This window comes from Hemicordylus capensis, chromosome 1, assembly GCF_027244095.1.
Source record: "Hemicordylus capensis ecotype Gifberg chromosome 1, rHemCap1.1.pri, whole genome shotgun sequence".
NCBI classification, from domain to species: domain Eukaryota; kingdom Metazoa; phylum Chordata; class Lepidosauria; order Squamata; family Cordylidae; genus Hemicordylus; species Hemicordylus capensis.
In genome coordinates, this window is record NC_069657.1 from 344,297,196 (window position 1) to 344,324,356 (window position 27,161).

The 27,161-nt window shown below is 42.7% G+C and overlaps 1 long non-coding RNA gene across 1 annotated transcript in view; it reads right to left on the reverse strand.

Annotated features, from left to right (window-relative positions):
- Nucleotides 1-375: 375 nt before the first annotated feature.
- Nucleotides 376-27,161, reverse strand: part of LOC128340505 (uncharacterized) — a 128,951-nt gene continuing 102,165 nt past the window's right edge. The window contains exons 3-5 of the long non-coding RNA XR_008313762.1: nucleotides 23,640-23,708; nucleotides 21,529-21,596; nucleotides 376-1,088 (exon numbers count right to left, since the gene is read on the reverse strand). This is a non-coding gene — a long non-coding RNA (uncharacterized LOC128340505). The remainder of the gene's footprint in view (nucleotides 1,089-21,528; nucleotides 21,597-23,639; nucleotides 23,709-27,161) is intronic.

The following is a 27,161-nucleotide window of genomic DNA, read 5'->3' on the forward strand; positions in this document are numbered from 1 at the left end:
TTTTTAGAATATTTCACAAGGGAAGAACCTCTTAATATTCAGCATTTCATTTTTCCAAATTTCCCTGTGGAATTATAAGAAATGAAAAGGCAGTGTTATCTCATGCATATTCCTATAAAAAACAAACATAGTGGGTAAAATTCCGTTCTCAGTTGCAGCCATGTAATGCCACTGAGGTATATGTGGTTTGGTGAGTGAAACTAAGGACAGAAGTTGATCTTTATTTCAAGACGGAGAGACAAAAATGCAACATGTTTACTCTTCCACGCAGACAGCAGAAAAAATGGATCTTATGTCAGGAGGTGGTTAATTCCATAGAGACGAAGACTGAAAAGAAATTATTTGCAACATTTTAATTCAGACGGGACCAATGAGAGGAATTGTTTCGTGATGTCAGTGCATGCTGTGCAGCAAATAATTGAATAAAGAGACAGTTGCTCAAGCAAGATATTCTGAAATCACTGAGAAGCCAAAGGCACTATAAATAACATCTGCCCAATAGAAGGAAATCACTGGTTACAGTTTGACCACACAGAGGGCTCTGTGCACCACTAGTGGCTGCCTATGTTGGAAGCTGCCATGAGGAGGATGCTCAATGAAACTTTAGAATCCAGCTCTGTCTGATGAGAAGGCTGTGTGAACTTTATCTTTAAGATTCCAATCTTATGATTATACATATCTTTATTATCTCAAGGACAGAGATCTCTGTTGCAGTGTATTAGTATGTTGGTACCCAACCCCAATGGTTTCAGCATCTTACCTAGCCCCATTCACAAGTTACATTCCACATTTGTACAATCTATATACAGTGTACACACGTACAGATCTGTGCACATGTACAGTTATTCACACCTCTTGTTCAGCACATACACAATTGAACATGTCCTATCTGTACTCCACATTGAGAAGGCCTGTACCCAGGTTCACTTTTCAATGAACACATGTGCAAAAATTCACATAAAACATGTACATGTCTACAGATACCTGTAAGCAAGTACAATACAATATCTGAATAGGACTCCTGCACTTTCTTAATGTGCTCCTCCAGCTATTTGCACAGTGCTCGTGTTGTCTTCTAGTAGAGGACTCTGTTAAAAAGAAAGAAAGAAAGAAAAACTACCTGAATTAACATAAAATCTTAGCAATGCATTTTAGATGAGAGCTCATTGTGTTCTTTGAAGACAATATAAAGAAAGGCATTTTATTTAATTGGATTTCATTTTATTTTCTTCAGAGAAGTCTTCAGCTGGCTCACTTTGATTTCGGTTTTCTGTTATTTAACAGGTAAATGTGGACATGATCACCAGTTTCTAGGTCTTATTTGTCCAGTTTTAGTATGTTGGTGGAATGGCTGTTTCAATTTACCAGCCAAGATAGTTTTTTCTGCTAGTAGTAGCAAGTTAAAAGTAAGTTCCTTATGGTATGATACTGAACTAGTTTTGATGCGAAGTTGGATCAGTTTGGGTCTTTGACTATCTATTATTTGATCTATTATTTCTCCACATTTCCCCCCTCAAAAGCTTTGTACTAGTGGGCAGTCCTATCATTTATCAAAATAGGAGCAAATCTGGCAGCAAACTTTCCTGCATTTTGGTAATATTATATTCAGAGGCGTAACAGGGGAAAACGGTGCCCGGGGCAAGCACTGAAATTGCGCCCCCCCGCCGCGTCCCCCCCACCGCCCCCTCAACATACATCTGACTGACACACATGTTTCAGAAAACTTTTATTTTAAAAATTTAAAAAATTACAAAAATTACCAAAAATTTAAAAATGCACTACATACTTAGGTTTTTCCTCACAACAACCCTGTGAAGTTGGCTTGTATCTCAAACATCAGAATTATGATGCAATGATGATTATTATGATTATGATGCTCCTCCCTCACGCCCTGGTTCTGTTCCTGACTTTCCCTTGTGAGTGACTGTATTTTAACAAAACGAAAACCAAGGACTCCAAAGTAATTCAAGGGACTAGGGTGATAGTGCTAAAGACTCCTTATTCTCCCGCTGTTAAAGAAAGACTCCCCTTTTCCAAAACCGTGTGCTGTTTACACCAGAAAAGGTTTCAAATGGAGGGGGAAGCATTTATGCATTTATGCTTTGTTTTATGTTACGATTTCAAAGTTAGAAAAACTATAAAAGGGCCATTTTAGAGAAGATATGCACTGCCTTAGTTGCAAATCCTGCTTTTTTGAGAGTCCCTGCAATTGAATAAAGCGATAATATACACCTTTGCTATTTAAATTGGTTGGAGAGTATTTATGACAATAAAAAATGAAACGGCATTTCAGATGCAACATTGGTTGCCTAAGACCACTCAGATTTAACTAATCTTCATCACATTGACAAAAAGAGCAATTAAAATTAAAATCCATGACTAAAACCAAACCACTTTGGGGTTGTTTTTAATGAAAGGTGGTATATAAATTTAACAATAAATGTTTAGAAGTATATACTTTCACCCCCTGCCCAACCTACAATTAATTCCAGCTTATTTTCAAAGGGCTTCAAGTTTTATTTACAAATTGCTTGGCAGCACCAATGTTTAAGTAATCGCTAATTGCTCCTAATGATAGTTTTACTTATTGTTAAATTTATATACCACCTTTCATTAAAACATTCTCTGTTCATCTGATTTTCAGTCTGGTTAATTAAATCGGTGGAGGTTTAGACTTTCCTGCTGGGCTGAAACAGCTAATCCATTTTGATGATGACATATAATTAAATTAGCTTGCATTACATAGTGAAAAAGTCCAGGAAGGGAGAGATGGGGGGATGTGGAACCCAAGGTTCCACATCCCCCCATCTCCCCCTCCCTGAACCTTTTCAGTTAAAACGTGGTTAGATTATAGGGGAGGAAGGGCTTGAATGAGCAAAAGGGGGAACTGGTTCGGGCGTTCAGGAAGTTGTTCAGAAGAGGGAGTTGTTCAGGAAGTTTGCTCTGGTGCGTGTCCTCCTCTCGACGCATGCGCGACTGGTGGCGGGGCGGCGGGGCGCGCCGGGGAGTGAGAGTCAGAGACTTAGACTATGAAGACGCCACGGCACCCAGTGCTGGATGAGCAATGCCAATGGGGGGGGCGCGCGCCGGGACCGGGGGAGGGGGACTGCTCTGCAAAAAAATAAAAAAATAAAATAAAAAAAAATTTCCTGGCAAATCGGCAGGGGCACTTTTTGGCGCCCCCTGCCAAGTGGTGCCTGGGCACGTGCCCCCCTGCCCCCCTATAGTTACGCCTATATTTGGGCAGCAAACAAATAACATATTTGACGGTGGAGAGCCAGTCTCTGCTAACTGAACAAAGAGGCACCTTTTTAAAGTGGAGATTTTCTTTATTGAGCAGGGAGAGCAACTGGCCCTACCCAACCCCAGCACAGCATCCCTGTGGCCATTGCTGGTGTCTGTCTTGTGTCTCCTTTGAGATTGTGAGCCCTTTGGGGATAGGGAGCCAACTTTATTTTTTTTTTTTAATTTCTCTATGTAAACCACTTAGGGAACTTTTGTTGAAAAGTGGTATATAAATAAGTATGAATTTTATCCTTTGCTAAGCAAGGTTCACCTTGGTTTGAATTTGGATGGGTAACTACATGTGAGCACTGTCTGCTGTCAGATATACCCTTTTGGTCAGGTACCCCTCAGAGATTTTGAGAGAGAGAGAGAGAGAGAGAGAGAGAGAGAGAGAGAGAGAGAGAGAGAGAGAGAATACACTTGTATTCATAAAAACACAAATCTAAATGTTATAGTCATGAGACAGGCTACTCCAGTCACTGAAGCACATCCCTACTAAATTACTCATAAGCAGTCTTATTGAAGTTAATGGGACAAGTTTACTTGTCATTTTAATTTCACTGGGTGTACTCAGTGCTAATGTTCTGAAGGCTGTCAGTCAGGCTGAGGGGAGGGCTGTGCTGAACTTTAGCATGTAGCCAGTCAATCAGGAGCAGAGGAGGAGGATATTCATTTTCAGGGAGGAGAGCTGGTCTTGTGGTAGCAAGCATGACTTGTCCCCTTAGCTAAGCAGGGTCTGCCCTGGTTGCATATGAATGGGAGACTTGATGTGTGAGCACTATAAGATATTCCCCTTCGGGGATGGAGCTGCTCTGGGAAGAGCATCTAGGCTCCAAGTTCCCTCCCTGGCATCTCCAAGATAGGGCTGAGAGAGATTCCTGCCTGCAACCTTGGAGAAGCCACTGCCGGTCTGTGAAGACAATACTGAGCTAGATGGACCAATGGTCTGACTCAGTATATGGCAGCTTCCTATGTTCCTATGTTCCCTCCCCTTCTTCAGTCGACACATTGCTGAGACATCAGCTTCAAGCAGGTGACCCTCAGATGGGAAACAAATAGAATGGCTACAGTGTGGGGAGGCAGGAGAGCTCTGAGTATGCCATAGGAGCCCTTCAAGTACCCCTAGGGGTACTAATACTCCCAGTTTGGAACCCCTGCCTTAGGGGATGGGGCCACAGCTCAGTGGTAAACCACCTGCTTACTTGCAGAAGGTCCTGAGTTCAATCTCTGGCATCTCCAGGTAGGGCTAAGGAAGACTCCTGCCTCTTCCTTAGAGAGCCTCTGCCAGTCAGTGTGGAAAATAATGAACTAATGGACCAGTGTTCTGACTTGGTATAAGGCAGCTTTCTAAGTTCCTAAAATCTAATGAATATGGTGGGCAGCATCCAGACTAATGCTGCCCTTGGGCTAGAACACTGCTGGCATACAATGATTTTTACTCATTTTCCCTTCCCTCTGCTGTATGTCCATGAGAGTCCCCCTGCCATATTTTCAGGGGCCATTGGGGAAAATAACTGTGCAATGTTCTAATGAGGGGAAAGCATTAGTCTGGATACTGGTCCCCCCTCCCCACCCCCCGCAAGATGCCAAACGTGTTAAAATCCTGATGGCTTGCTGAGTTGTGCAAAATGAATAACACTGAAACAATTCTGTAGGTTGTAAAAAGCCAGTGATAATGCAAGAGGAGATTCAAACAAAAACAGTAGATTGGTGAATGGGTGTATGTGCACAAAATCAGTTGCATTTGTCAAAAAGGAGAAGAGCTCTGACTGTATAGAAGAAGAGAGGCAAACGAAAGGCATTGCAAAATATGTCTCCCTAAAGCCACAGACATTGCAGTAAAGGTACTTTTATGAGATACTAACGTCTGTGCTAAGAAATCTGTAAGCAAATAATTTAGGCTGCAATCCTACACACAGTCAGACTGTGTAAATCTCATTGGATTTTTACAGTCTAATAATGCACAAGCTTGCAGCTCTAGTCAGTAGAAAGAATGAGCTTAGTTAGGTATGGATTAAACAAGCTACTGTCTCACATTCCAGCCACAATCAAACATTTATGGCCTCTTGGACACATGTTTTGCAGAGCTAAGCATGGATGTCAATGGGAAGGTGTGGAGGAGCGAGGCTTAGACCTCTTGGATTTTTTTTATTTTTATTTTTATTTTTTGTAAATAAGCTCTTGTAAATGAATTGTATTATTCTTTCACTGAAATTCCTAAAACATCATTATTGTAAGTAGATTGTGATTACAAAATGCTTGCAAAGTCCTTTGAGCTATTCCCACAATCAGGCGAAATCGGACTAGGGGAGCCTAGCCCGATTTCGCCTGATCATGGGAGCCACTGGGTTCCTGGCGGTTAACCCGCCAAACTAACCCTCCCCTTAAACAGGGTTTGCGGAGTGAGCACTCCGCAGACCCGGTTTTTAAAATCGTGAGTAGCCGCGGCGCGGCTCTGCACCACGGCTACTCAGGAGTAAACCCCAGCCTGGAGGCTTAAAAGCAGCCTCCCGGCTTGGGGGTCTCTCCAGTATTTCTCCAGTAAATAAAAGATACTGCGCTCTGAGAGATACTGAGCTTGTGCAGGGCATACTGGAGCTTCTGGGGGCCGCATGGCCCCCAAACTCCCCAGCCCCGGCCGGCTCCGTGACAGAGCCGGCAGTCATGTGAGCGACTGCTGCGGCCGCCCAGAGCAGACTGGCTGGTCATCTGCGGGGAGAGCAGGCTAAGCCCACTCTCCCCACAAACCCCCTAGAGGCTCTTCACACGAATCATGTGAAGAGCCTCCCTGTGTTAGAGAAAAGCTGGCAGGGTCAAAAGATCAAGGCTTCTGCTCAAGAAAGATTCATTTAAAGATGATACAATGCACTGAGTTAATTTTGGAGGGAAAGAGAACTTTGATTTTATTGGTTGCATTTTGTGAAATGGAGGGAACTTGTACAGATTGGGTCGTTTTAAAAAATGGTTAAGAGAAAAATTGTGTGTATATACAGGTGAAACTCGGAAAATTAGAATATCGTGCAAAAGTCCATTAATTTCAGTAATGCAAATTAAAAGGTGAAACTGATATATGAGACAGACGCATTACATGCAAAGCGAGATAAGTCAAGCCTTAATTTGTTATAATTGTGATGATCATGGTGTACAGCTCATGAAAACCCCAAATCCACAATCCCAGAAAATTAGAATATTACATGGATCCAAGAAGACAAGAATTGTAGAATAGAACAATATCGGACCTCTGAAAAGTATACAGTGTACTGTGCTTGGCTGGCCAGCAAACTCGCCTGACCTGACCCCATAGAGAATCTATGGGGCATTGCCAAGAGAAGGATGAGAGACATGAGACCAAACAATGCAGAAGAGCTGAAGGCCGCTAATGGAGCATCCTGGTCTTCCATAACACCTCATCAGTGCCACAGGCTGATAGCATCCATGCCACGCCGCATTGAGGCAGTAATTGCTGCAAAAGGGGCCCAAACCAAGTACTGAATATATATGCATGCTTATACTTTTCAGAGGTCTGAAAGGACAAAAAGCCTAGAGGACAAAAGTCTACTTGGTGGCAGCGGTTAAACTGGAAATTGTCAGGGAGATCTGTGTCTCATGTTAGCAGGAGAGTGGATACTCCATATGTGGGGGCAAGCGGTGGGACAGGCAGCTATTCTTTCATAGAAGGTTAAGTACATGCCTAGCATTTGTTAATGCCTTCTAGTGCAATGTGTTAGCTATGGCGAACCTCAAAGACACCTGTAGAAAGTACAGAACACAACAGCTCACCTCCACCTGGAGGTCAGGGACACATTATGATCTGCACTGACTTATAAAAGTTATCCAGACAAAATGAGATTTTCCAGACAGGGAGGTTTATCGTGGGAGTAAGTGTGATAAATGCTAATGGGAGTCACTATGGGTCGTTTCCACAAACTGCCTAATTTTCCCTTTTATTCTTAAAAAAAATGTTTTACACAGTATTTGCACTAATGTACCTTTGTACACGCCAGCAAACCAACTTCAATTGCTTAACATTCCCATCTTCTACAGCTGTAACATATCCACCCGGCATGCCCCTCACTTCCACACCTGGGCACACCTCTGCAGTCCTTTCCCCGTTTTCCCTGGGGATGCATAGGGATAGTTGCATGGAGATGGGGTGCAATGTACCCATTTCTTAGCATGCTACCAGTTGAAGGTGGAAAGGTGAGCCTAAAATATCTGACAGGAGAAGGCAGAAAAGGTGAGTGTATAATGACCACCAGGTGAAGGTCAGAAATTGTGAGCATAGAATTGCCACAGCACTGTGCTCCTAATACCCAAGAGAGAAGGTAGTAAAACTGCAGGTACTAGAACAGCACGGAGAGCAGCACAGCTCCCCAACACATGAAGTTTCCAATCCCCACTCCCAAATCATACCCACAGCTAAAGCTAGCAAAGCAAAGCAACTCCCACCCACACCGGTGCATGAGCACTAATGCTACATAAATTTACTGTATAAACAGTAAAATCAGCCTGCCTTTCCTATAGATTTAAGGTGCTGAAATAACTGTAACCCACTGATTTATGTCATTTATTCACTGGTTATTAAAAATGCTCTCTATATTTGTAAACTCTTTTAGTGATGATAGGGTTTGGAGGAATGGATGACAGCTGCTTTGTCAGCATTGTCTCCCTTCTGTGCTTGCAGGCTAGAAAACAGTTTATCTGAAGCTGGATTCAGTATTTATTTAGACACATTAAAAATTACCCAGATATTAAAATTTACTTAAAATTTGAATTTAAAATGAAAGAAATTTTACTTAAAATTTACTTACTTTATTTAAAATTTACTTTAAAATTATTTAAATGTACTCACTCAGACAGTATTTACTTAGGCACTTAAAAAAAAAAACCCAAACCAGCAGATTCAAATTATTATTATTCCACTTTTCAACCAAAATATTTTTCAAAGTGATTTACATGGGGAAAAGAATAATATACAAAGATGGTTCTCTGTCCACAAAGCACTGATAATGAAAACAATACTCAAAGTACACACCAGCAACAGCCACGGGACGGGATGGCATGCTGGGCTGAACAGGGACGGTTGCTCAGACCCGGCAAAATGTAAGAAAGCCACCACTTTAAAAGGCACATCTTCTTTGCCCAGTCAGCAGCAGTTTTAGGGATCACCATATATTGACCTACTGGTGCATCAGGGAAATGACTTGACTAGCAAGCCAGAGATTGCCGGTTTGAATCCCCGCTGGTATCATATCGGGCAGCAGCAATATAGGAAGGTGCTGAAAGGCATCATCTCATACTGTGTGGGAGATGGCAATGGTAACCCCCTCCTGTATTCTACCACACAACCACAGGGCTCTGTGGTCATCAGGAGTCGACACCAACTTGATGACACACTTTACCTTTATATACTGAATATCATATTGAAGAAGAGAGAAACATGATCTGCTTGACATGGTCTGAATAAGAGGGATGTGCACAAAGCATTTCATGAACATCCGGGGGAGGAGAGAGCAGGCACTTTTAAAGGAGGAAGGCAGATCTTACCAGTCTCTCTGTTTGCCTGGCTGCATTTGCTTAGAAATAGGAAGTTCCCTGTTCCCAGCAGCCTTTGGGCACTGACACGCAGGAAATGGCATCTGAGTATGTGCGGAAGCCATCGAGTGCTCAGCAACACTGACCACTCAAGATTGTGTCCGCACATGTATGTAAGATGGTGTCCGCACATGTTCCAGTAAACCTTGATACTAATTCCAGATTTAGTTCTGCCTAGAAGCTAGTTCCTTGACAGGAAAGACTTGCTCCTTAACCTCAGATATGAGGGAACTGTCTGTGCCTATTCAATGGTGGAAGAAGCGAACTTTGCACACACTTATCCCTTGCAATCTCAAAGGAAGTGCTGGCATCCATCCCTTGCTCACACTACTTAGCTCCAAAGAGTAGCTGTCTCTAATAGGCAAGGTAGAGCTAGGCCAAATACACCATGCCTCCTCTGTCCAAATTCATCCCAAACGGATGACAAACACTAGCATGCATAGTATTGTTCATTACCAATGAGCTATGGCCAATGAAAGGTGATTGTGTGCAGAGAAAGTCTAAAGTAATCTGGGGCTGCAGTAAGGCTGAATGGTTCAGCAGCTTGCAAGGCAATGTGGACATTCAGTGACCTGATTTCTTTGCCTCATTTCACCTGATAAATGAGCCCTGTGCAGTGGGAACTGGGACGTCCCTCATGACTTCAGAAATCACTTCAGTGAATGGGATAATTGAGTCTAGGGACGGGAGGCGATTTGTTTGGAGACCTTTCACATGGTTGCAGCAACTGTGGAAGGATATGGTTGCAACCACTTCCTTGGTCTGTTTATCTTCAGAAGGCGAGCAACTCAAGCACTTCATAGTTCATATCATAATTACACTGGGAACTGAGGAAAATATTTTCAGAAACAGGCAAGTAAACTAACATTATAACTGAAGCCAGTTCTTCAGCTCTAGCAGCATCACTGAAAGGCTGAGAGTTAGTCCTGATTCAGAAGACCATAGGACTTAAAAGGTAAATGTGCTGTTGCCATTTGGTCACTGTAGAACTAGTGGATATCAAACAATTTGTCCCAGCATGCTCATTTTCTGGAAAAGAAGACATGGAGCTGCCTTACAGTGAATCAGACTATTGCTCCATCTAGTCCACTGTTGGACTATAGTGGACTATACAGTCTACATTGACTCAGTTGCTCTCCAGGATCTTTGGCAGAGGTCTTTCCCCAGCACATACTACCTGTTCCTTCTAAAACTGGAGATGACCAGATCTTCTGAATGCAAAGCGTGTGCCCTGCCATTAAGCTATAGCTCCTCCCATTGCCCATGAAGATATACGACATCAATGTCTAAACCTGGTTTTCTGAAATGTTATGCAATAATCTCCACCCCAACTTGTTTTGAGTGCAGTAATACAGGGGTTCCCAAACTTTTGTCCCCAGATATGATTGGACTACAACTTCCATCATTTGCAGCCATGGTGGCTGATGGCCCTAAGGTTGGGAACCCCCAAAGTAAGAAAGTTGTGGAATTTGAGAAGTAAGGAGAGAGGTCGGTGGGGGGTGGGGAGAGCTTTGATCATACCTTTTCTCGGTAACGCTCTGTAAATTCCAGAGCACTTTCAGCTCATTTGTCTATAAAATGTGTATGAGTGGTGGTGATGGTGGGTGGAGGAAGTGCAATGCAAAGAAAAAACAAAGACCACTACAGCAAGTGAAATGTGAAAACATTTTATGGAGACAGTTCATCTGTTACCTTCACAGCTGCATGGCGAGCACAATTTCAGCACATGAATCTTTCTCCATCATTGCAAAGCTATGCCCTTCACCTGCTGAATTTCTGCCTATCACATGCCTAAGCACAGAACCTTAACAGGAAAGGTGAGAGCCCTGTTCAGTGTCCTTTCTAATTTGTTCCATCTGTGTGCAAAATGAGTTTTGTTCTGGGTGGTGTTCAAAGCACTGTTCGTGCACGAGGTTCATGGACCTTCCTGATTAAACCTGAGCGGGATCTAAAATTAACTGAGCAGACATCAAAAACCATGTGAGCACGCACAAATGCACATGCCTTAGAGGGAACACTGGCCCTGTAAATTGGGGTGCTTGATCATTTTTTGTCAAAAAATGATAGTGGCTCACATGTTCTGCACTGTTGGAAGGGCAGAACAGGAGGCTGCTTCAGAGCTCAGCCAGAGCACTGCTAAGCTGCCAAACGTGCACGGAGTTATCATTCTTTAGGATTCAGCTCCCTCTCCAGAATCTCCAGACATTAAATCTTGAAGTAGGTGGGTAGATGCATTTATCTGCATGTGAATAGGTGCAAAATACCAAGGCACTGTGCAGTGTGCAGCATATGGTAGGTGCAAGCCATCAATGTGCAGTAGTGGGTGGGGTACTTGGGCTCTTATCCTTGTTACGAGAATTTGTTGTTAATAACTGTCCTCCCTATTTTTGTCTGTAACATTTGGGAGGGATGGGCTTGGTTCACTTGCTTTGGTAGGCTGGAACAATGTGCTTTGCATGCACTTGATGATCTGCTTTCCATTTGCAGCATGCTTGTGGCTAGGGGTGTGGGAGCGGGCTCAGTTTATTTATTTATTTATTTGATTTCTATACCACCCTTCGAAAAATGGCTCAGGGTGGTTAAGAGAAATAATACATAAATAAGATGGATCCCTGTCCCCAAAGGGCTCACAATCGAAAAAGAAACATAAGACAGACACCAGCAACAGACACTGGACGTACTGTGCTGAGGGTGGATAGGGCCAGTTACTCTCCCCCTGCTAAATAAAGAGAATCACCATGTTAAAAAGGTGCCTCTTTGCCCAGTTAGTTTGAGCCGGGCTTCATGTCAAACCAGCTCGGCTCGACAGGTTCGGGGTAGAACCAGACTGGCTTTTGCTGGTCCATGTCTGAACTAAACCAGGTCCAGTTCAAACTGAACTGGTTAAGAGCTCTACTAGTAAAGGGGAATCCAGTAATGATTCAGAGGTCAGAGGATTCCCGGTAAGGATACCCCTTCACCAGTAAAGGGGCAGGGGGACTTCCCTAAGGGTAGAGCAAGCGGAAGGGTAGTCAATTACTACTTATAGGTCCCATTGGTGGAGATGGCAATTGCCCCCCCCCACCAGCCTTCCCCTGAGTAGCCAGGGCTGGCGGCAGCCTGGTTTGGGCCTCTGCACATGTGTGGAGGCCATTTTAGTAACCTCTGTGCATGTGCAGAGGCCATTTGCATGACCACATTTGCGAGACCACATTCGCATGTCCCCCACTGCCACCACCCACCCCCAAAGCGGCCACCGCCAATGGAACTTGTAAGTAGTAACTGACTCCCTTGACCCTTTACTGCCCCACAAGTCCCCCTGCCCCTCACCAGATTCCCCTTTTCCAGTAGAGTTCCGAACTAGTTTGAATTGGTTCAGGACCAGGTCTGGTTCAACCAGAATGAAAACCGAGCCAGGTCAGTTCGAATCCAATTCAGATTTGAACCAAACCAGCAAAACTGGTTTTGTGCACATCCCTACCTGTGGTCAGAATTGTATGCCATGCCTCCCAGGTTGCAACATGTACACATTCACAGGCAAGTCTCTGTTTTCATCAGCCAAATGTTGGAGGCTATGGACACTCAACAGAAAGCACATTAAAAGCTTTTATAGGTAGTTCAAGTTCATATCTAATGTAGGAATATATAGCCATCTTTGCATGCCTGTATCAATTTCTGAAGATGCATTAATATTCTACAGGCTGCTTTCCAGATATCAAAGAACTTTTATTTTCCCCCTAAATGACCCAAAAGGTACTGTGCAATCGAGACTACATCACATCTGCACATTTCCTTCTCTGCAAGAATAAGGTATTGCATTACAGACGCCTATAATTATATTGGGACTGTGTAGCACTATAATGTAGCTATATTTAAAGGCTGAAATTGCTCACTAGAACAGACTTGTTGATATGAATTGTTATAACAACAATGAAAGAAGTTTCTATGTAATTTATGATCAGAAATGGAATTGGAGAATATTATGACTCGAAGCCTATTTTGGCTCTTAGTTATAACTGTGTAAAAAAAAAAAAAAGGAGTAACTCCAGAGCTGTTAAGTGTAACTCCACACATACAGAAATGTGTAATTATGGTGAGAAGAAGACATACTCTACATCCCTCTCTCCTGTAATTGGCAGCAACAGGAAACACCTAGGTTTCAATTCCTTTTCATAACACCACCTGCAATCCCAGCTCATTTTGTTGGAATAGCAGGTCCTGGGCACTGAGTCCTTCACATTGATTGACCAGTTTGAAACGTTGATTGACAGCTTACAACATCAGTTTTAAGAAGAGGCTATGCTTTTTTCTTTTTTTCTTTTTAGAAAAACCTGTATAATTTTAGTGGGGGGAGTAAAATTAGTTTCTCAAATCCTGTAACTGGCTGCAGAATCTCAGTACTCAAAATGGAGGGTTTCATTTTCATTTCAGAACATAAGAACAGCCCTGCTAGATCAGGCCCAAGGCCCATCTAGTCCAGCATCCTGTTTCACACAGTGGCCCACCAGATGCCACTGGAAACCACAGGCAGAAATTGAGGGCTGCCCTCTCTCCTGCTGTTACTCCCCTGCAACTGGTACTCAGAGGCATCCTGCCTTTGAGGCTGGAGGTGGCCTATAGGTCTTCAGCTAGTAGCTATTGACAGACCTCTCCTCCATGAAGTGATCCAAACCCCTCTTAAAGCCATCTAGGTTGTTGGCTGTCACCACATCTTGTGGCAGAGAATTCCACAAGTTAATAATTATGCTTGGGTGAGGAAGTACTTCCATCTGTTGGTTCTAGATCTCCTGGCAATCAATTTCATGGAATGACCCCTGGTTCTAGTGATATGTGAGAGGGAGAAAAATTTCTCTCTATCCACTTTCTCCACACCATGCATGACAGTTATAGGGGAAGGTGGGGGGGACCTTTGGTTTACAGGGATAGTTGTGGGTGTGGCAATGAGTAAATTTGATGGCCCATGATGTTCATGTAATGAGAGCATGAGATCTGATGTATTTTACTGTACCACAGAATCATAACCATTGGGACACTATTTGGTTAGGTCCACCATGCTTCAGTTTACTACCTATGTAGGCTGGTGGCAACAGCAAAAGCTGTGGACTAGGGTTACAGCAACTTTTAAAAAGAATTTGGTAATATGCCTCTGCTTTTGCTTGATGACAGAAACTTACAAAAAGTTCTGGAATTGAAGCCCCCACTCTGTCCATCATTCTGCCCCTTGCCTCCATATAAAAAGAGTAGAACTCCAATTTTTGTTTTGTTTTTGCACCCCATTTTGTAACTCCAGAATGGCTGGGCAGAAAGTTCTCAAAATTCATAAGGTGGTAGCGCATGATTGTAGCATTCTTCTTAGCCTCTATGCATTTACTTTATAATATACTAATATTTTAATCAATTTTATAACAGCACATATTTTAATCTGAAACAATAAGATGTAAGCATTAATTTTAGTTACTGTCTCCACAGGCATAGCCTGTTTTCAATGCCACTGTTGTCATGTTTTATCCTATGCTGGACAAAGACCGAAATATGTGCGGACAATCAGGGTGATCAGTCCATCCATTGATTTTTAATGTATTTTTCAAAAGCTTTAAAACTTTCTTTAATTCATTAAAAATCAATGGGTAGATTGATCTTGAACATCCACATATTTAATGCTATCATCATGTAGGAATGCCATGCAAAATTTCATAGCTTTCTGTCCAGCCATTCTGGAATTATCTTTTTGAGTTTCCCATTGATCGTTATAGTGAAGTTATGATTTAAGTCGAAATTCAGGCACGGCTCATGCCCTCCTAGTGGCGGCTCATGTGCACATGGTTGCTCAGTTGTAGATCCACCACTGCAACTACTGCTTATTCTCTATTTTTGAAGAAACTTGATTACATTATTGAATATTACATTAAATTACATTAATTAAATATTGTTTTAATAGTTTTAACATTGTTTTAATTTTTAAAATTGTTACGTTTTAACTTTTTCTGTTATCATTTGTTTTGTTTTAACTAATGTTTACACTTTTCTGTTGTCATTTATTTTGCTTTGTTGTAAACCACCCAGAGACGTAAGTATAAATATATGTTAAATAAATAAATTACAGGCACGAACTGTAATTCATTTAAAAGAATGTTTTGTGGTTATATACTCTTTTAACAAACAAGCTAGTTAGATTTTAAGGAAACAGAAAAACTTGTTTTCCAATCCAGATATAACAGGGAAGGCAACATTCGCTGACCTTCATAACTGATTGCTGTCTCTTGCAGAACCCCATTTTGCTTAAGTGGGGCTCGAAATAGAGAACTCCCTGGTAGATTGTGCCAGTAATGTTTTATTACTTAGCTGGGAGAACGTAAGAAACCAGTGGCACTGCACTCTTATTTGAATAATGCTTCAAATCAATTCCATATGTTGACCCTGTGACAGGACCTTGCAGGCGAGTTAGAGAAAACAGTGGATTTTTCGTACGATTTCCAAAAAGGAGACTTGCATTTATGTAAGTCAGCAGACACACTCATACCTCTTTGCACCTGCACAAATAAGACATTGTTCTTTATCAAGAGCAATGAGAAATTGCATTTTTGCCCATGCATACTAATAATTGTGCTCAGAAAGTCATAAGGCATGATGACCACAACCTTATCCAAGCTTAGATCTAAAAACATATTACTTTGATTATGGACAATTTCTGTGCTTTCTCTCTTTCTATCCCCCTCTGATTCTATATAGGTTTTGGAGAGAGTGATGGAATATTTCCATTTATTTAAACACTTCACTATGCACTATACTGTGTACACCCCTTACAATAACAAAATATGGCCCCATGTTGTCGGGGAGGGGGAGATATTTGATCATTAAACAATTAAATATTCAGAGAATAGGGACAGAAGGAGCTGCAGATGGATTCTGGGCAGGCTGATAATGCCAACCCATAGAAGCAGCCCTTCCAATGATTTGCAGAGACTTTTATATATAGTGGAGAGGAATGCATACACCCTCTCCTGCCATTACAGAACCATGATCCTTGTGAGTATGTGATCTGTATGAGTATCTGATCCAGGTGAGTATGTGAACTGGCCCTATGTATGTAAAGTGTAACGGGCCCTTGCCTGCCAGTATTGCACATCTTAGGGAAGACTGATTGCAGTGAAGTAAGCACACCAATACAAAGAAAATGCATGAATATACTCTCAGTTAGAACAACCTTGGGTTATTTTTTATGCTAGTGTTTTAATTTAATTTTTTTTAAAAACCAGGTTTGTTTTTATATTTTTAGTTCAATATTTTAATGTGTCTTTTTTCTAATCTTGTTTTTAAAATTTGTGAGCCGCCTTGGGATTTTCTTAATGAAAGGCTGGGTATAAATTTAACAATAAATAAAATAAATATATAAAACCTTGGGGGTACATGAATTATGGGGGCAAAAGGTGTCTGGTGAGACATATGATACCCTCCTTGCTTATCTCTGAAATCGGGCTCTGTAGCAGAGGACTGGAGAGTAGCAAATGTAACACCGATTTTCAAAAAGGAATCCAGGGGTGATCCTGGAAATTATAGGCCGGTTAGCTTAACATCTGTTCCAGGCAAATTGATGGAAAGCATCCTCAAGGATAAAATTGTAAAGCACCTAGAAGAACAGGCCCTGCTGGGAGTGAGCCAGCATGGCTTCCGCAAAGGTAAATCTTGCCTCACCAACCTTTTGGACTTCTTTGAGAGTGCCAACAAGTATGTGGATCAAGGTGATCCAGTTGACATAGTCTACCTGGACTTCCAAAAAGCTTTTGACAAAGTTCCTTATCAAAGACTCTTGAGGAAACTTAGCTGTCATGGGATAAAGGGACAAGTACATGTGTGGATTGCTAACTGGTTGAAGGACAGGAAACAGAGGGTAGGTATAAATGGAGAGTTTTCACAATGGTAGGGAGTAAGAAGTGGAGTCCCCCAGGGATCTGTTCTGGGACCTGTGCTTTTTAATTTATTCATAAATGATCTAGAAGTAGGGGTAAGCAACGAGGTGGTCAAATTTGCAGATGATACCAAACTCTTTCAGGTAGTAAAATCCAAAACTGATTGTGAGGTGTTCCAAAAGGATCTCTACAAACTGGGGAGTGGGCGACAAAGTGGCAAATGCGCTTCAGTTTTGGCAAGTGTAAAGTGATGCCCATTGGGACGAAAAATCCCAGCTTCAGGTATACGCTGTCAGTGACTGACCAGGAGAGAGAACTTGGGGTTGTGGTGGACAGCTCATTGAAAGTGTTGACTCAAAGTGCAGCAGCTGTGAAAAAGGCCAATTCCACGCTACGGATCATTAGGAAGAGGATTGAAAATAAAACGGCTAATATTATAATGCCCTTATACAAAACTATGGTGCGACCACACTTGGAGTACTGCGTACAATTCTGGTCACCACATCTAAAAAAGGACATTGTTGAACTGGAAAAGGAAGAGGGCAACCAGGACGATCAGGGGCTAGAGCACCTTTCTTATGATGCAAGGCTACAACACCTGGGGCTATTTAGTTTAGAAAAAAGACGACTGCGGGCAGACATGATAGAGGTCTATAAAATCATGCATGGTGTGGACAAAGTGGATAGAGAGAAATTCTTCTCTCTCTCCCATAACACTAGAACCAGGGGTCATCCCAGGAAATTGATTGCCAGGAAATTTAGGACCAACAAACGGAAGTACTTTTTCATACAACGCATAATTATTAACTTGTGGAATTCTCTGCCACAAGATGTGGTGACAGCCAATAACCTGGATGGCTTTTAGAAGGGTTTGGATAACTTCATGGTTGAGAGGTCTATCAATGGCTACTAGTCGGAGTCGGAGGGCTGTGGGCCACCTCCAGCCTCAAAGGCAGGATGCCTCTGAGTACCAGTTGCAGGGGAGTAACAGCAGGAGAGGGGGCATGCCCTCAACTCCTGCCTGTGGCTTCCAGCGGCATCTGGTGGGCCACTGTATGAAACCAGATGCTGGACTAGATGGGCCTTGGGCCTGATCCAGCAGGGCTGTTCTTATGTTCTTATGTAAAATTATTCATGCTTGGAAGTATACTCACAGTAGGGTCACCCAAAGTGCAATGGTCTTCCCAGATGCCCGGCTAAAGCAAGCAGGCACGAATTTTGGGCAGAAGTGATATAGGAATGTGCTGGAGGTGGACGATCACTTCAGTGAGAATGACAAAGGCATCATTTCAGACTGCATGGGAGAAGGCAATGGTAAATCACTCCTGTATTTTACCAAGAAAACCACATGGATAGACAAAATGGAATGATTGTCGATATAGTGCCAGATGATGGGCCCCTCAGGTCAGATGGCACTCAACATGCTACTGAGGAGGAGCTGAGGATCTCTCAGAGCACCAATGGTGTTTATGTTGTGGTTAGATTAAAGCTTTTTGGATGTCTAGCGGCTGATGTGGCCATGTGGGAAAAGAAAATCCGAAGCTGCAAAGACAGAATTACAATGGGAACGTGGAACATAAGAAGCATGAATATGGGAAAGCTCGACACAGTGAAAGATGAAATGAATCAACCACAGATTGACATCTTGGGCATCAGTGAATTAAAGTGGACTGGAATGGGACATTTTCATTCAGAATACCATACTGATTACGACTCGATTGGACTTGATTATGACAGCAATGAATGCACCAGTGAGAGACATTAAAGGCCAAGTTGAAGACAGATCATCCTGGAGAGAATCTATCTATGTGGTTGCTAAGATTCGACACCGGCTTGATGGCACTTAATCAGTCAATCAAATTACATTGCACAATATCTGACATGTAGTGATCAAAATCAAATGCCTTGATGAATTTTTTTTTTGCTTGTTAATACATCTAACAATGTCCCAGGTGCTGAGGAAAACATGGAAGTAATACTGGCACTGACCCAAAGAAGTGCAGTAACCATAGTAGACAGAAATGGTGTATACAAATAACTTTGTCAAGGATTAATTTACCATGTAACCACTTGGAAAGCTGGTCATCTGCATCATCCTGCCAAGTGATGAAAAGAATCGTAGCACACTTCCATTTCTGATCAAAAATTTTGGGAAAAGCAGGAACTCTGTAAGATTCTATTCACCACTTGGTAGACACACTGTCTTGCTCTTTGTAAGTTACCACTTGATAAATGGTAAGTAGTAAGTTGCCCAGAACCACATTTGTTAAGGATGAGCAGTGGCAGTAACGAAGAGTGGAGTTCTGAAGAGTGCCTTCAGAAATGAACAGCTGGTAACTTGCTATGTGAAAATGAAAGAATTTTTGGACCCCTGTCTATTCATTCACTCCTCCCTCAGGACACAGCTTGAAGGCATACTGTGATGATGTCCAAACTGGCATATGGTATAATATGTAAAGGTTGATTATTGTTTTTAAAAGATCATAACTGGTGAATATTATTTCTATAAGATAGGGTACACGTTATTTGGGTGGACTAACTATTTTCTTACGTCAATGCATCAATCACATTTTAATCCCACTTTTACATCCACATCCCCTGAGACCATAAGATCTTATATTATGTGAGCACAGCCTGTGAGCACAGATTATGTGTGAATTTCCACTGACGATGGAAATCTGCTGTCCTGACATCTGCGGTCCAGAAACAAAAATATGCACAACCTCATCCAAAGTCAGTGGTTCTGTGTTTTGTTTTGTTTCATTTCGGACTGTATAGCTGAGAGAATTTTCTTGTTTAAGTTCCATAAAATCGCATAAGCTCTGGGGAGCCCAACAAGCCTTGCACATGTATGCCTCACTTTTTTGAAGACAGACCGCACAAGTAACCTCCACATTCCTCCAATGCTTTAGGATCTGGAATTCCTGCAATTCATATCCCCTCGTTACCAGTTACGCCACCACACAGCCATTTGGTCTAATTTCAACATTTCTATTTCATACTTGGAGAAGCACAAAGGAGGATTGTGAATTTATATCCTGATGCAATCGCACTAGGAGGAACTGTCACTCCGCCAAGCTCATCAGCCATTCACATATTGTAGCTCTGCTTGCTATGGATGAAGAACAAAAACCAATAACCCTGTTCAGGTGTTCTCAGTCCATGAGGTGGTGTCCACGAGCAGCCAAACCCAGGCGAGGGCAGCCCAGCCTGGGTTTGGCTGCCCCTGGGCACCACTGGGATCCAGCCCAATCTCAGCACTGCTCTCACAGGTAGCCTGACTTTTTACCCTGGCCTTTAGCCAGGATTTAAGGGCACAATCAGGCATGTAGCCTGAGCATATGCACACAGCCTGAGCAGACACAGAGTCAGGTGCCTAGAGCACCCGACTCCCAGGGGAATCCCCCAATGCATTGCACTCATCGCGCAGTGCATTGTGGGATTCTTTGAGTCCTGGCCTCCTGCGATCTGTGCTACATGGAGCAGCATGGATTGTGTGGACACAAGCCAGTGCACCAAAGGAGAGCTCCATTGGTCACATGGGGAGAAAGTAGGTGAAACCCTGCCTTCCCCTCACCTGACCTCGCTGCCCATGATTTGATCGTGTGCACAACCTTCCTGGATGCTGCACTCAAGTACAGTGCCCGTGGAAGCACACTAACATGTCCCTGTGGTCACCCTGTGGTGACATTCTCCTTAACTCCACTTTTCACAGATACAACATTTGTACTCTGAAAGAGATCCTCCCCATGATTATCTGTGCTGGGTGCCTGACCAGGAATGTGGGAAGCTTCCATAGAGAAGACAGATAACTTACTCAGCCCAAGACACTCCACACTGAAAGGAGGAAGCCAAACATGCAGACTATACTGAGTCTTGGTGACAGCTGGGAGACCAACACAAGCTGAGCTATCCTCAGGATTTTTACTATGGAGCCCAGATCTGCTGAAATAATATATGTGGGTCCTACAATAAGATAAGTTTTGCACCAGTACCTGATCCTAACTAAGCACAAGTGCATGCTTCAGATGGAGTAGATACATCTAGTCTCAAAACACGACATTATGCCAGCACGGCAACATCATGGGCGTCTGCAGGACTTTTTCAGGGCAGGGGGAGAGCAAAGCCAGCAATCCAATACCCTTCCAGGAGTATGCCCCATTGAATTCAGTGGGAACTGGCTCAATCCAGGGAGTTAGCTGCTCCTTCTTGCCCCTCCACTCCAGATGCCCATGTGGTTTTTATGGCATTTGCAGCTTGATAAATTCACGCAAATATGCATGATCATTGCAGTGTAGAACTCTTAGCAAATCACTATTTCCCCTCCAGCAATAGTCAATCATTAGAATGTAGCAACAAACATTTCATTACATACTGTAATTGTAATTCAAACAGTATTTTCTAATATCCTCTTCTGAAACAGTTTTTCCTGGGGACTCCTTGCTGCCAGCCTGTCATAAACATCTCTGATACATACTATACAGAAACTGTCTCCCATTAAGGAAGCCATCATCCCACTTCTGGCTGCAGCAGCCACCTCCTAGGTAGCTAGTGACCGCCAACTAATGAACCCTTTCTGGCATGCTTTGATATAAGTCTGTTTGCATTTAGCCAGAACATTTCCTGCCTTTACTAATAATTATTTTTGGAGAGGATGGAGCAATAACTTTGTGTTTTTAATCGCTCTCCCTTCTTATTATGGCATTCAAGCTACTAAAGTTACAAAATAGTCAAAGTGGTTATTGGCCACTGTTGAACTTACTTTGGAACGAGGTTTTCTTTGCAGTTGTTAGGTTTTTTGACCTCTCTTATCTGAGCCTTATAGGATAACTGGAGGGGGGAAAACAACAGAATTTGCTGCCAAAAAGCTGTTAAAATAACAATAAGCAATGCAATTTAAAAACCACATTTGGTTAATAATGTAAATTTCAAGAGGTCTGATATTCAAAGTCCCAATACTATATAGCTTTTGATATTATTTATATATTTCGATTCAGTCTACAATTAATCTAACTGTGTTACCAAAAAGGATCAAAATGTTTTCCAAAACTATCTGCTGGATCATAGATATACATGAACCTGAATGGGTTTCCTGTAAGACATTGGTCATATTTGCATGTAATGGACCACGGAAGACTGCAGAGAGGAGGAGGAACTGGCTATGTGAGCTCCCTTCTTGCATGAAGGACAGCTTGGACAGCCAATCACAGCTGGAGAGAGGGAGGAGCTTCCTCCCTCAAATCTGGTTTCAGCCAGCCCAGTCTGCACTGCAGTTCCACATCCAGACATACTGCAGGCAGCTGGAAACCTTGGGTAAAAGCATCGAAACACACTACAATCATAGGTTTCAAACTGGAGTTTGGTAAGCAAAACCTCAGGTTGCTTTCCATATGGGTCTAAAGTTGCACGCATCTGGACATTCAGGTTTGGGAACTTCTGGCCCCATTTCGTACAAATGGGATCAGTACTTTCAGAATTTGGCTATTTTCACATACTGACCTGGCTTCAGAATATCAGTTCCTTGCAACCTTTACCCTCCTAACTCCTCTGGAAGAAAGGGAAGTATTATGGGTGAGTGTGCAAGATCGCTGGGAAGTTGGTAAGCCAGGGACTGAAGGTTCCTGGTGAGCACACACTCTCTACAGTCATGTTGTCCAAACCTGCCCAAGTCTGGTTCCCAAGCCTTCTACTTGACTTTTTCCTGTCATTCTTCACCGAACTCGGAAGACCCGAGTTCAGATCCCCATTCAGCCATGAAACTTGCTGGGTGACTCTGGGCCAGTCACTTCTCTCTCAGCCTAACCTACTTCACAGGGTTGTTGTGAAAGAGAAACTCAAGTATGTAGTACACCGCTCTGGGCTCCTTGGAGGAAAGAGCGGGATATAAATGTAATAAATAAATAAATAAATAAATTCAAATCTCAGTTCCAGAATTCGGGAGAAAGTTAGGTGGGGAGCTCAGGAACCAGACTTAGGCGTGTTCATCAGACAACGTGCCCACTGGGTGTGCTCTCTCACTGGGAACCTCTGGTTCCTGGCTTACTGACTTTCTGGTGATCAGGCAAACCTGCCCTATGGTTCCTATTTGAGAAATGTGCAGGAACAAGCTGAGAACACAATCCAGTAGAAAGGATAGGCAGAAGCAATTCCTCCAACTCATTGTTCTAGACCAGGATTGCCATAGCTAAGAAACACCTTGTGCTACATGGTCATGCCCTTGCCCATATACAACATAGGAGCCTTCACAGGCCCTTTTCATGACATTTTCGTTTTGATGAGTGAAACCCGACATCTAAAAGCTCCGTGGACTTTTCAATTCCAGTTAAAAACCAACTTCACCACCTTACCCACAACTATCTTCCATGTAAGGTAAAACACACGTTTTCTGCCAAATAAAGCTTTTGCCATGGTTCTTGAATTGCCTCTGCGTTAGAAACATGAACTGTGGCTCAGTGCTAAGACAGTATTCTATGCACACTGATGCACTTGACCCAAAGGGGAGACGTGGCTCTAAATCACTAATCAGTCTTGAAGCCCCACTGGGTGGGGCTCTAGTTCTCCCCCATTCCCCCACCCCATTGTCGTCGTCCCCACCGGCGCTCCTAGTCCTACCCCCAGCGCTCCTGCCTTGTGGCTAACAGGCAGGCCAGAGAGGGAGGCTGAGCAAGGGCAGTCACTAATCAATGTCACAGAACAAGAAAAATGATTAATAATAGAAAATGTTAGTCAAATCCTGTTTAGTTACAGAACATATTCTCCATTTATTAATTTAAGATCCTTTGAGGTTTTAGTGATTGGGTATAAGCCTTTACATATGATTTCAGCACACTCAATAATCCAAAATTCCCAGTCAAAATGAAGCTGTTCTCTTACTGTTTTTCCATGCCTCTTCGCATAGTAAAGTGCTCCCTCAGCTGAATGGACCTGCATCTGTTAGAGGAACTAAGACAGTTGTATGATGAATATTAGCTTTTTGGTAGACCTCAACCTTTCTACAACCCACTCTGTGATAGGTAACCACAATGTCTTTTCTTGAAAAGAGAATTAAAATATATTCCTTGATTCTTCTTCTATTTACTGATTGTATACACACACACACACACACACACACACACACACCCCTTTATATTTTCACAAGGTAACTTTCTCCTCTTCTGCTATAATTATCTTTAAATGAAGATCCATTTAATAGTACTGAATGGAGAAAAGTGTTCCTCTAACTAGCTTTAAGATAATGGAGAAATAGAATTCTACACATTTCCTCTCTGAAAAATATCCAAGCAATACTAAGAACTGGAGGGTGCAGAGCAGTGGTTTGAGGGAAGATGGTTTCTGACTCACTGGTAGATTCCTGGGTTAGGAAGCCACACAGGGAAGTTGCATATGGTTCTTTGACCTAAATATCAGACTTGAAATTGCAGCAGTGGAAAGTCAGTGGTGTGGGTGGCTGACATTGCAATGGCAGGAGTAACAGATGTTAAATCAATGGCACCTAAATGACAGCAGATGTTAACTCAGTAAAAAAGACTGAAGGAGCACTGGCCACAGTTGTGGTGGTAGCAAAAGAACATGTGATGCCAGGAGCACATGGAACACAAGCACAAAGGAGCACACCAGCTGTGCTGGTGGCACATGCTATTCCAGTGGCAAGTGTGAGAGAGAGGAGGGCTTTTGGTGTTACAAAATAGCATCCTGAAAGAGACAACAACTGGAAGCAGCAAGGAAACATGTGCCAACGGCAACAGCTGCAGTGACGGCAAATGGTGCAGAATATTCACAATGATTGTTTAATAAACATCTGTTGCTTTCCACACTAAGCACAAATAAATCAGAAGACTTCTAAAAAACACACACTGCTAAAACAGAAAAAGAATTAGAATCAAACCAATGTCCATTTAATATCCTTTCATCACTGTGCAGAGTGTCTAGAGATATTTTGCCTTCGTGATGCAATTGGGGATCAGATTCTTTTGCTTAACGATGGAGTTTTGTGATGTGAATCTCCAGCTTGTCCCCCTACCTGGTGATTTTTGTAATTGATTAGGAAATGTTGTGCAGTTCCTTCTGATGATATTTTCATACAGGTCTGATTCAGGATTATATTCATACATATGCTTACCACCCTTAGCACAATGATTTTGACTGTGTGGACAGCACCATGCAAGAGGGTCAATTCTGATCATAGGCTTATCAATGTGGTTTCACCAAAACCAAAAAGTAGTGTCGAGCTGTTATTCAGTAGTGTTGTACTGACTGAAAGAAATGGCTCCTTGCATGTATACTGGTATTATGGCATAAATACAGTTTATTTGTTTGTTTGTTTGTTTGTTATTATATTTGTATACCACCCCAAACATCCACCTCTGGACAGTTTACAACAACATAAAACAAATTAAAACAGACATAAAAACCTTAAAATGATTTAAAGCCACAAGTCTATTCAAAAGCTTGGGTGAAAAAATGTGTCTTTAATGATTTCTTAAAAGTAGTCAGAGATGGGGAGGCTCTTATTTCAGCAGGGAATCCATCCCAAAGTCTTGGGGCAACAACAGAGAAGGCCCATCCCTGTATAGTCAGCAGATGAACTGGTGGCAACTGCAGACGAACCTTTCCAGATGATCTCAATGGGCAGTGGAGCTCATGGCAAAAAAGATGTACCCTTAAATACCCAGGACCTAAGCTGTTTAGGGCTGTACAGGTTATAACCAGCACCTTGTATTTTACAAGGTAGCCAGTTTTGGTAGCCAGTGTTGTTCTTTCAATACAGGAGTAATATGGTTTCTTCGAGATGACCCAGGGACCAACCTGGCTGCTGCATTTTGTACCAACTACAGTCTCTGGACTACATACAAAGCCAGCCCCAAATAGAGCACATTGCAGTAGTCAAGTCTGGAGGTTAGCAGCATATGTAGTACTTTTTTGATGTAATTTATCTCAAGAAATGGAAGTAGCTGTCACATCAGCCTAAGCTGATAGAAAACACCTCTGGCCACTGCCTTGACTTGAGACACCAGGGAGAGGTTTGGATCCAGAAGCATCCCCAGACTGTGTACCTGTTCCTTCTGGGGAACTGTGACCCCATCCAGAACCAGCAGATCAAAATTGTCTCCCGAGTTTTGACTTCACACAATAAGCACCTCTGTCTTATCTGGATTCAGTCTCAGTTTGTTATCCCTCATCCAACCCATCACTGCCTCCAGGCAAGCATTTAGGGAGTTTATGCCTTCTCCAGATGATGTTGACGTGGAGAAATAGATTTGCTTGTCATCAACATAGTGATAGCACCCTGCACCAAATCTCCTGATGATCTCTCCAAGTGGTTTCATGTAGATGTTAAAAAGCATTGGAGATAGTATGGAGCCCTTTGGGTCCACCATATAAAAGTTCACATTTTGAAGAGCAACAGTCTTCAATGGACACCATCTGGAATCTGCCTAAGAGGTAGGAACGGAAACACTGCAAAGCAGTGCCTTCCACTCCCAAACCCTCAGACGCTCCTGAAGGATACTATTGCTGACAGTACTGAAAGCCGCTGAGAGATCCAAAAGGACCAACAGAATCACACTTCCTCCTTTAATTCCCTGTTAGAGTTCATCCATCAGGCTGACCAATAGCAACAGCAATAGCAATAGCACTTACATTTATATACCGCTCTATAGCCGGAGCTCTCTAAGCGGTTTACAATGATTTCAGCATATTGCCCCCAACATTCTGGGTACTCATTTTACCGACCTCGGAAGGATGGAAGGCTGAGTCAACCTTGAGCCCCTGGTCAGGATTGAACTTGCAACCTTCTGGTTACAGGGCAGCAGTTTTACCACTGCGCCACCAGGGGCTCTTTTTGTACCAAGGCAGTCTTCCTCTCACAGCCCACCCAAAAGCCAGTTTGAAATGGGTCTAGAATGATAATCACTTTCCTCCAAGACTGCCTGGAGCTGGGAGGCCACCACCTTCTCAATTACCTTGCCAAGCCAAGGAAGATTGCAGACAGGTCTATAGTTTCTTAACTCTGAGGGATCCAATGCAGGTTTCTTCAGAGGGGGTCTAATAATTGCTTCCTTAATTCTGGAAGGCATCCTGCCCTCCCTCAGAGAAGCATTTATATCTCTACCCAGAGTTCTACAACAACCCTCCTGCCAGATAGTACAAGTCATGTCGGACAAGGTTCAAGAGAACAGGTAGTAGGCTACACCATTCCAAACAGCTTGTCCACATCATCAAGAGCCACAAACGGAAACTGATCCAGCCTAGTGACATAAGAGGAGTTGCTGGACGCCTCCACATTAGATTCTGCAATAATGGTGGGGTCTGAGTCTAAGTCAGCCTGAATATGAGAGATTATATCCACATAAAAACTCATTAAAAGTGTCACAGTGGGTAATTGATGGCTCCCAA